General features: G+C 37.3%; 1 pseudogene across 1 annotated transcript in view; it reads right to left on the reverse strand.

Annotated features, from left to right (window-relative positions):
- Window positions 1-10,387, reverse strand: part of LOC311304024 (interferon-induced very large GTPase 1-like) — a 116,576-nt pseudogene extending 106,189 nt beyond the window's left edge. Inside the window, exons 1-4 of the transcript XR_014630262.1 lie at window positions 10,316-10,387; window positions 8,900-9,060; window positions 8,558-8,593; window positions 7,827-8,411 (exon numbers count right to left, since the gene is read on the reverse strand). The product of XR_014630262.1 is annotated as an interferon-induced very large GTPase 1-like (transcript). The remainder of the gene's footprint in view (window positions 1-7,826; window positions 8,412-8,557; window positions 8,594-8,899; window positions 9,061-10,315) is intronic.
- Window positions 10,388-11,116: the final 729 nt, after the last annotated feature.

Consider the following 11,116-nt stretch of genomic DNA (forward strand, 5'->3'; position numbering starts at 1 on the left):
CCTGGGTAAAACACTGACACTGAAATTATCAGTGATGTACCGACTGACTTCATCTCTGATGAAACTCTTGAAGTGATCTCTGGGATTATGAACATAGTTCATGTATTTGTTAAAATCCTCCTCATCTGCCAGTGTCTTCAGGATGTGTTTCTCCAGATTTGATCTGTTTCCATTCAGTGATTCACAGTTTAATCTCATTTCATCAGTCAGATCTCTGGAAGTCTTCTTGTAGACGCTCTGCTCAATGGGATCTTTCAGTTTCTGACAGATGATCTCACCAAAAATGGCAGCTGATGTTGCTCCATGACAGTATTTCTGGAAAATACTATAGTACTCTTCTCTCTTCTTCTCAACATATATTACAGGATCATTGGCTTCTCTGAACAGTCTGTGTTGGTCAGTGATTGTCTCATTTGCTCTCTTACAGATGGAAAAAATCAAATCCATGCAGAATTCATTCTTGAACACATATTTCACTGATCCTTCCTGATGTTCTGTCACTCTTATCTTGATGTAATCTATGAGCTGTTGAATACAGCTGATGTTGTAGCTCATCTTTGAAATGTTAAATGACTGAATCATTCTGTCTGTCTGCTGAGCAACATCTGTGACTAATGATCTTATTTGGATTTCATCCTCTGTAGATAAAGCATAACCTAACATCTCTTTAGCTGATCTGAATACATTTCTGAAAGCTCCAACAGATTTTTTTACCTTCACATAATCTGAATAACACGGCAAAGAGAAAATATCCCTCCAGTGGTCATCAGGGAGATCATAGACGTCACTGAGAAGGAGTTTTACATTTCTCATTACATCAATGTCTTTGATTGGAGGAGTGTCTCTGACTATCTTCTTCACACTCTGTTTCCAAAACAAATCAAACTCTTTCTTCAGTGTTTCTTTATCATTTTCTTTATCTTTGAGTTTTAAGGCAAGTTCTTTGCTCTTTTCATAGAGAGTGTTTTCATGATGTGTCCTCTGAGCATCAATCTTTTTCTTCAGGTTTCGCTGCTGAAGCATTTCTTGTCTCTCTCTTTCTATTCTCTCTTTCTCTCTGATTATTCCCTCTATTTCACTCTTCAGTGTCTGAATCTGTTCATCACAAATTTGTTTTTCTCTCTCTCTTCTTTTCTCATCTTCTTCTTGTATCTCTCTCTCTTTGTCATGATTCTGTCGTTCTTCCTCCATCATCATCTTCATTCTCTCTTTCTCTCTGATTATTCCCTCCATTTCACTCTTCAGTCTCTGAATCTGTTCATCACAAATCTGTTTTTCTTTCTCTCTTCTTTTCTCATCTTCTTCTCTTCTCGTCTTTTCCTCCAGTTTCTGCTGGTCCCATTCCTCTCGTTCTCTTCTCATCTGGATTTTATATCGTTCTTCTCTTTCTGTATATTCATCGTCTCTTCTCTTTCTCTCTTTTTCATGATTCTGTCGTTCATTCTGTATTCTGTTCATCAGACTGTCTATTTCTGTGTTGTATGTGATCTGAAGTTTTTCTTTTTCTTGCTTCATTTCCTCAATTTCATGTTTAAATGTCTCTCGTTCTCGTCTCATCTCGTCTCGTATCTTTCTTTCTATTCTCTCTTTCTCTCTGATTATTCCCTCCATTTCACTCTTCAGTCTCTGAATCTGTTCATCACAAATCTGTTTTTCTCTCTCTCTTCTTTTCTCATCTTCTTCTCTTCTCGTCTTTTCCTCCAGTTTCTGCTGGTCCCATTCCTCTCGTTCTCTTCTCATCTGGATTTTATATCGTTCTTCTCTTTCTGTATATTCATCATCTCTTCTCTTTCTCTCTTTTTCATGATTCTGTCGTTCATTCTGTATTCTGTTCATCAGACTGTCTATTTCTGTGTTGTATGTGATCTGAAGTTTTTCTTTTTCTTGCTTCATTTCCTCTATTTCTTGTTTAAATGTCTCTCGTTCTCGTCTCATCTCGTCTCGCATCTTTCTCTCGAGCTCCTCTCTCTCTTTCATTTCTCTTTTAAATCGTTCTTCTTTCTCATTAAATTCTTCTTCTCTTCTCTGTCGGTCTTTATCATGATTTTGTCTTTCACTCTCTATTGTGTTCATCAGTCTGTCTATTTCTGTGTTGTATTTGATCTGAAGATTGTCCTTTTCTTTTTTCACAGTCTCTTTGTCTTGCCTCATTTCCTTTATTTCATCTTTAAACATCTCTTGTTCTTTCTTCATTTCATCTCGCATCTGCACCTCCTGTTCCTTCATTTCTCTTTTATATCGGTCTTCTCTCTCTTTCAATTCTTCTTCGCTTCTCTTTCTCTCTTTCTCTTGATTCTGTCTTTCTTCCTCCATCATCATCTTCATTCTCTCTTTCTCTACTTTATGTTTCATCAGTTCTTCTCTTTCTCTGCTCATTTGCTCCACTCTCTCCATCAGGATCTTCATCTTGTTTTCTTCTGCTTCATGATTAGACTGAAGATCTTCTTTCTCTTTTATTAATATTTTATATCGTTCTTCTCTTTTTATATATTCCTCTTCTCTTTTCTTCCTCTCATTCTCTATTCTGTTCATCAGTCTGTCTATATCTGTGTCGTATTTCATGAGCAGGTTTTCTTTTTCTTTCATCAGTTGCTCTATTTTATTTTTAAATGTCTCTCGTTCTCTTATCATCTCTTCTTCTAGTTTCTTCATCAGTTCTTCTCTTTCTCTGACTCTGTCCATCAGGATCTTCATCTGTTGTTCTTGTCTTTCTCTTTCCATCTGTCTGAACATCTTACACGTGTAGAAACTCCCTCCGTTTGCTTTCACCATGTTGTCTATCTTCTCCAGTAGATCAGACACCTGTGTTCGGTCTCCAGGCTGATTATTATTCAACACATGATATCTGTTTCCACACGCTTCAATCAGCTTCATCAGAGCAGATCCAGGTTTTCCCAAACACTGTTCAATAGTTTTGTCCTTCAGATCATCACCTCTGGTGAAGAGCACCATGGTGAACATTAAAGATTTCTCACCAAACGTCTCTTGGATGATCTTCACTGTTGTCGCTTCTTCTTGAGTGAATCGTTGTCCTAAATTGAGCACAATGATGAACACATTTGGTCCAGGCAGGATCATGGAGATGCAGTTGCTGATTTCTCTCTGGATCTCCTCATTAGTGAGTTCAGTATCAAACAGTCCTGGAGTGTCGATCACAGTAACGTGTCGGCCGTTGATTTCAGATGATTCTTTTTGACTCTCTTTAGTCACAGACTCTTGAGATGTTTCTGCTGTAAACGCTCCTCTTCCTAAGATGGTGTTTCCAGTTGCACTCTTCCCAACTCCTGTTTTTCCCAGTAGTACAATCCTCAGATCATCTTCACTCTCTGTTGAACCTGTAAAAGAGGAAATGTTTAGCGCCTAAAAGTTTACTAAGTGTACAGTATGTGCTATAGTTTAGAGTAATATTGTAACCCCCACCACGAAGCTTCCTGTAAAATTAGCATATTATAGACCCCTCGTCGTATAGCAGTTAAGAGACACACCATTTGTGTAACAATTGTTATCTGTCACACAAAATGTAAAGCACAACAAATGTGTTTCAATATGAGGTGGGTGTTTAGTCTGGAGTGGGAAAAATTAAAAATATAAAAATTTTGTGAATTTGAATTTTATACGTGACATTTAATAAAATGTCTCAGGTTGAGAATTCAACCCTGTTCCCTGAGATGGGGACCATCACATGCAGATCGCCCTTGAGTTTTACATCATCAGCTCTTTTGTTATTACTGTCAAAGACTACATCCAGATCGGATTCAGAAAGATGATCAAAATACAGATGGAGTAGATCAGGTCCATCAACATACGGAGCGGGACTAGATTTAATATCCGAGTGTGTGTGCGGATGCGGAAGAATAAAACAATTTAGCAGGACTCCCGCTAAATATTTATATAAAAATCTAAAAACGAAGAAATTGTTATTCATCTACTGGACAAAAGCAAGAAGAACATAAAACAAAATAAAAACGATTTACAGGCGCAAGCATAGGCAGAGTTTCTATTAACATGTTTTTGCTGCTTTGTGCAATCAGATGCATTTAAGATAGAATCCACTTACCGCTCAAAACTGAGTTTTTGTGAATGCTGGCGAATCCTCTTATTATAACAAACAGTGTTATGAAAGATTCATTGTGCAGTTAGCTTCACTAATTATAACGAGGCTTTGTGAGATCGAGATGAACTGAGATGTCAGCTAGGGATTATTAACATTGCATGCATTCTGTCATGCCAAACCATGCACGCAGTATAGGGCTGCATCTAACGATTATTTTTGTTGTCGATTTGTTGTATTTCTTCGATTAGTCGACTAATCTAATGATTATTTTTTCCGATTAATCTAATGATTATTTTTGGGATTAGCTGATTTATCCATTGGCAAACTTTCCTATAAATAATAAGTACAACAATATATCAGCTGAATTTTGAAGAGGGTGGTGCATCTGTATATTATTTTAACATGAAATCTATGAATGATGAAAAAAAAAAAAAAAAAATTCAGAAAGGATTATTGGCATTTTATTATGAAATATGCGAACAGGATACATTTTTAAACTTTATTTTTAACTAATGGTACTATTTCATAAAATATGAATTGCGTCGATATTAACATAAATAAATACATAATCTCTGTATTACATACATACTATATTACATATAGGCTACAATGCCATGTCTCTCATGTTCGTCCATCCTCGGGATGATGCTGTCTGTTCTTCTTCGTGTGATTGTTTTCTCCCCCAAACTACTTCAGCGGAGCCTACACCAAACACTGATCCCTAAACCTACCCGTCACTATAACCTTAACCAATGAAATAAGCTGCAGCCTGCAGGGCGGGATTTCTGCTTAACTGGTTTGCGCCCAGTGGGATTTTTTAAAATATTTTTATAGAAAGATTAAAAATATGGGAGAAATACGGGAAAATATTTAAACGGAATAGTGGTACAATATGGGAGAATCCCGGGAAAACCGGGAGGGTCTGTTATTAATTACTGTAGTGGGAGTATGATTTACTCAATTAACTTATCCATTAACTTGTCCGAAAATGCACTTGTGTTTATCTGCCAAAAGGTTCACATCCACTAGATTGCAGCCTAGGCTACTGTTAATGTAAATATAATGTTAGTCGTTTGTTTTTAAAGTCTACATTAGAGACCTGCGAGGGACGGATTTCTCCCTTAATAATTCCTAAAAAACTGACATCTCAGTTCATCGCGATCTCACAAATCTCTGTTATTATCAATGAAACTGGCTGCACAATGAATCTTTCATAATATCTACACTTTGTTTGCTATAATCAGATGATTTGCCAATATGCAGAATTCAGCACTGAACAAAAAGTCCATTTTGAGCGGCGAGGGGATTCTATCTTAAATGCATCTGATTGGCGTTCAAGAAATCAACACATGTCTGTGATTGGATACATTGTTCAAAGCTGAAAATATCTTATAAATAAATAGAAACTCTGGCCTGTAAATCGTTTCTATTTTGTTTTAGTTGTTCTTGTTGCTTTTGTGCAACAGATGAATGACAATTTTCTCGTTTTTAGATGTTCAATTTCTATTCAAATTCTATTTTGAGGGAGTCCCGTGAATCGTTTTATTCTCGCGCAACCAGCACACAAACGAGTGCATTACCGCCCGCGCCCGCACTCAGCCATCAGATCTATCTTCACGCATCGCACTCTGCTGCGTTGGGTCCCGCGGGAGTGCAGGTCTCTAGTCCACACGTGCATACACAACTTTTAAAAATGCACTAAAAGCTTCGTTGACAGATTTAAGTTGAAGTTATAAATTAAAGTCCATTTTATTGTCGCCGAATGGGGCAGTTTGCATAGTGAACAAAGCACCTTTCTGTTCGGCCCTATAGTTTAAAGTATTCCCATACTTTAGATGATCGTGGTCTGTCATTTTCACCATGAGAGGGAGCAGAAGCCACCATTACTCGATATTTAAACGTAAATAATTAATGTGACGCATCGACGCATTTCATGCGTGTCGATGTATTTTCATAGTCGGCGTATTTTCATAGATGTGTAGGTTGTGGCTAGGCAACATGAAACTTGAAACTTGCGTTAAGACTGCAACGACGCGTCTACGTCATCGATTACGTCGTCCTGGGTTGACATTTCATTCTGTAACATCAGGCAGTTTTGATTGACATGCTGTTTTATGTTGATGATCGCATTATTTTAAATTTGAGTGAGCAATCTTCCATCGCTTGTTTCTGTTTCTTCTTCGCCTGTGGTTTGAGTTTTTCAGAAGATGTGTCGTATATCGTATATTGAGTGAAAACACGGAAAGCTAGAAAATTACTTCAATGGCGAGGAAAGTATTAAGAGATAACAAACTATGTTTGCATGAATAAAGACAGATATTTAAAAATGTTCAATAGCAATGTGGTGCTAAAGAGACCTGAATTCATGCTGTCTAAGTCACCTTTCTGTGCTCACAGGTGTTTCAGCGCAAGTAACACATTGAGATTTATTTTGGGGCTTATTTTGTTCTTTTTTAACTCTTTTAACATCAAGCAAATCACACACTTTAGTATCTCATTCAATGCATATTCTTTTAGCATAAAAACGGAACCTAAACATCAGACTCAAGTGCTTTGCTTCCAAAGGTTTCGTGACCAGTGTCTGAAACAATGAACTTGACGTTGATAAGAAGTGGATGACGTGTTGAACAGATGCTCCTTCATTAAGGAAACCTTCCGATTTCTGACACAATCGATTTTCCGATTTCTATCACTGACTTGACTTGAAAAAAAACTCCACCTTTGTTATGAGTGAGCAGTGAGCGGCCGCTTAGGGTAAAAGAGTTGCACTGCTCCCTCTGACTATTTCAGGACTGGCTAGTTTGTGATCGTGAGCGCACATTCGCAACGTGACGTCTCAAAGCGACACCGGGTCCTTAATGAATAAATAATAAAAAGTATGGGATACCCAGAATAATCAAAGATCTAAATTAAATCATATTCAATATTTATGATTATTTTCCAATAAGAAACACGATCTAAATTTGATTATCATTTGAAATTGGAGTCAGATTAAGCGAAGAGCTAAAGTAATATTGAAACTAAGCAAAGCATTATAGTAAAACTTTCAGCCTCAACCTTCCAAGGGATTGTAGTAGTTTGATTATTGTAATGATCTACTTTTCATTTGGAACACTGAAACTTGACCTTTGACTTTGTTTTTGTACAGTATGAGTCAATGTTCTGAATTTCACCTCTACTGTTGTAAAATACAAAGCACCACATAAACGATTAAGCAATAAGCCCCTTGAAGCCGTGTTTTACAGTGGATTTAGAACAGCTAAGGGGCGTTGTTAGCTACGACGCGGAGTGCCCAAAACCACCTCAGCTGTTCTGAATCCATTGTAAAAAAGGGACTTCAAGGGACTTGTTGCTTTTAAAAAAAAATATTAATATATATTTTATTCATAAAATAAACACCAATATCAACAAATATAACGTTATAACCACTGATTATATATATACCCTAACCCGTTCTATATAGATCAGTGGTTATAACACATTTATTCCTCCGCCAAGCAATGTAGTTCCATAGAGGTTGCTAAGCAACACATGCAGCAACAAAGAATCACATCTTAACACTGATGTAATGCGGTCACAGGTGTGTGTTTGTTGAGTACTTTACAAAGGCTTCAAACGTGGCTCAACCAATCAGAATCAAGAACTGGAACTATCCATTTTATAATTTAATATCCATTTAGTATAATTGAAATAATTATTTACATTTTTTTAAATTGTCATTTTTTCGTGCTCTTTAGTTTGAGAGTTTAGTTTATATTTTACTGGTCATTACCTTGTGACAGTAAATGTGTCTCTAATGAGTCGATTTTCTTCTTCATCTCTTCAAATTGCAGCAGTTTTTTCACCTGCGCCTGCAAAAATGTTTCTGTGGAGAAAAACTCTCCTCTGTTTTCTTCCACCATCTGCTCAACATTCTCCATCAATGTGGACACTTGTGTGGTGGGACCAAAATATTGTTGTCGTCCTCCAAAACTCTCAATGACCGACTGTGTTTCTTCATTGAGCTCTGCTGTCTGATGCTCTGAATTCTGCATTATGAGGATCATGATGTGTTTGTTGATTCTGGAGCCGAATATCCTCTGGATCTCATCCATTTCTGCTTTATCTTCATTATTGAGTGGAGCTTCAGGAACTGTGAGGAGGAAAACATGAACTCCAGGATCACAGAGAGACACACAGCGGAGAGTCTGACGCATCACTTCCTCCTCTGAGAGCTGAACGAGAGCTGGAAGCTCCACCAGACTGACCGGACGCCCATGAAGCTCCTCGTCTGATCTTCTGATCAGCTCTGATATGGAGGATTTTAATGTGCCGTCACTTCCACACACAACCAGATTCAGCTTCTCTCCCTCTGAAACTGATCCAAAACAAACAAGAGCTAGAATTCACAAATTCACAAATTAGCATTTACAGCGCTAAATATTAAAAACTGATTATAGACACAGTTCATCAAATCTATATAACTATATCATAATGCAGTTACTGTAAATCAGCTTAACATACAGTTGGGGCGATTCAACTCTGGACTACTTCTTTCCACTGCAAAATAAACACACACACACACACACACACACAGATTGTTAGTGGATCTATTACTGTGTATTACAGGATTTAAGTAAATAAATGATTCAGAATAAAGATACACAGTCTGAATCAAGAAATAATATCTACAATCTTTAAAGTCCCCTTGTGGTGTAAATCAAGCTTTTAATGTTGTTTATATGTCTGAACTTTAACTAAATACGATGAAACTGTTTCACAAGTTCACATGTTAATTTAATTCATTCCATTTCATGTAACTAAATAACCATTAATGTCAGATTTAGATTTGTCTGTGTTCATCACCTGTGCAGTCAGGGCTGGACATGTTGATATTCTGTTCTCTCCTCTGTTTCTCTAAGTCTTCAGCTGATCATCTTCTGTTACTTCTGACGTCTGTCTGTTCATCGTCCTGCAAGACATTCTTCACAATATTTGTGTTCATGTCGTATGGAGCTGCACATCTGCTGAGAGTCACAGGTTTGAACAAACACACTGATCAAACATTCAGCTTCAATTCACTGTTAGTCACTTTAAAGCTACAATATGTAATTTCTTTTCGCATGCCGATGGATCTAATACTGTTTATGGGAAATAATGATTATGGATGAGTGAATACATTCATGTTTTTAACATGACTGTGGAGTGAAGCAGGGCACGAGTGCTAATGAGAGACAGACATCAGCGCCACATGCGAGTCCCACAAATATAAAGGAAAGAGGACATTTCATTCCACCGAACTAACTTACCCGCTAGTGCTGAATTAATACAGGTCAGTTTATTAGACAAATTAAACTTGTGAGGTAACGCAGTGCTGTTTCTCTTGCTCTACACTATCAAAGTCTGCTTGCCATGGTCCATAATGTTTGAACGAAACAACAACTGCGTGAGTGCGCCGCTAGATGTAACGCAGTTGTCCACATGTGTCGCCATGGTTACTATGGCAGTACGAGCGGAAACCAGGGATAACGCGGATATTACGTCATTGACAGGCGACAAGTGAACAGGGACGGGCACTATTTAAAATTGTGAATTTCTCTGAATTTACATATTCCTGGAAACATTTAGGATAATGTAAGTACACAATTTGAAAGAAATATATAACACTGTGCAAGTGTTGTTTTTTTGTTTTGTTTTGTTTTCAAAATTCTTACATATTGTACCTTTAAATAAAAGCATCTGCTGGTTTACTGATGTAAATAAGATGCTCTCTGCGACTTGATACAATAAAAAAGTCCAAAATATAAAATCAGTTGAACAACATGATATAGATCTTTAATCTCTACACTTACAGTTTATGCAGTCAATTGACATTGTTTGTGCTCCAAAATATCATCGTACATGTTACAACTTTCACACACCGATTTGCTTCTGATATAATGAAACTGAAACCCACATTACAGCACCTCATCAAGTTATTAATCACATTCACCAGTTTGGCTACATCTCACATTTACATTTCACATAACAAACACAAAGAGGATTTGGTTACACTTTATTTTAGTGTCATTGTTACAGAGTAATTATATAAGTACTGAGTAATATTAAGCAACTACATGTACTTACTATAGTGTTAGGGTAGGGTTAGGGTTTGGTTGAGGGTTAGTTGCATGTAATTATGCAAAATTTACTGTAATACTATGGTAAGTGCATGTAACATATGTAGCAATGACACTGTAAAATAAAATGTTACCAAGGTTTATTTATAAGGAAACGTGATACCTGTGTGTCGAAGTTTCATTGAGTTTAGTCGTTTCTTTCTTGCCAACATGAAAGCAGGAAGAGGTTTGGAGGCGGAGTCAGTCACATTACAGAAGTAAAAACCTGTTTTAATCTGGTCCGACAACAAGTGCAGGTTAAAGTTCAAGATACAGTTCCTATGAGAATAGGCTCTGTCGTGTCTGCTGGAAAGATAACAACACAAGTGTCTGCTGTGTAATCACATCATTCTCTTTACTGAACTGAGCTCGATCCTCAATACACTGTATGTAGATCACCACTAGAGGGCATAGTTACTCCAAACACTATGATACCTGATAGTGCATTCATTACACTTTCCTCCTCACTAGATTTAACTTTCTAAGAAACAAAAAATATAAATCTATTAACTTATTCTATAGCATTTGCAGTTACCTTAACGAAATGCTGCAAAATGCAAAATAACCACAAATCAAGCCTTTGTGGAGGTTTCCTACATCTCTCAGGAGAACATCTCTGTGAGCTTGGGTGAGGTTCAGGTGACACTGGAATTGTCACATCTGCTTTGTCTTTGTGCGTCTCAGAGTCATTCACGTTAACTGAGGTAGGAGGAACAGTGTCAACAGTATCATTGTCCTCGTCATTTAAATCAGGGACCGGTGAAGGTGAGGGTTTTGATCCACTAACTGATCCACCATGTGTTATCTCCAACCTTCACTGTGTACGTCAAAGGTCCAGTTCTGGTGGTGATGGTACCTGGTTGCCACTTTTCCAGTCTATAGTCATGTGCTAAGACTTCTTGTCCAGCTTGGAAGTTTCTTGCAG

The sequence above is a fragment of the Rutilus rutilus genome, assembly GCF_951802725.1.
Source record: "Rutilus rutilus genome assembly, chromosome: 1".
NCBI classification, from domain to species: domain Eukaryota; kingdom Metazoa; phylum Chordata; class Actinopteri; order Cypriniformes; family Leuciscidae; genus Rutilus; species Rutilus rutilus.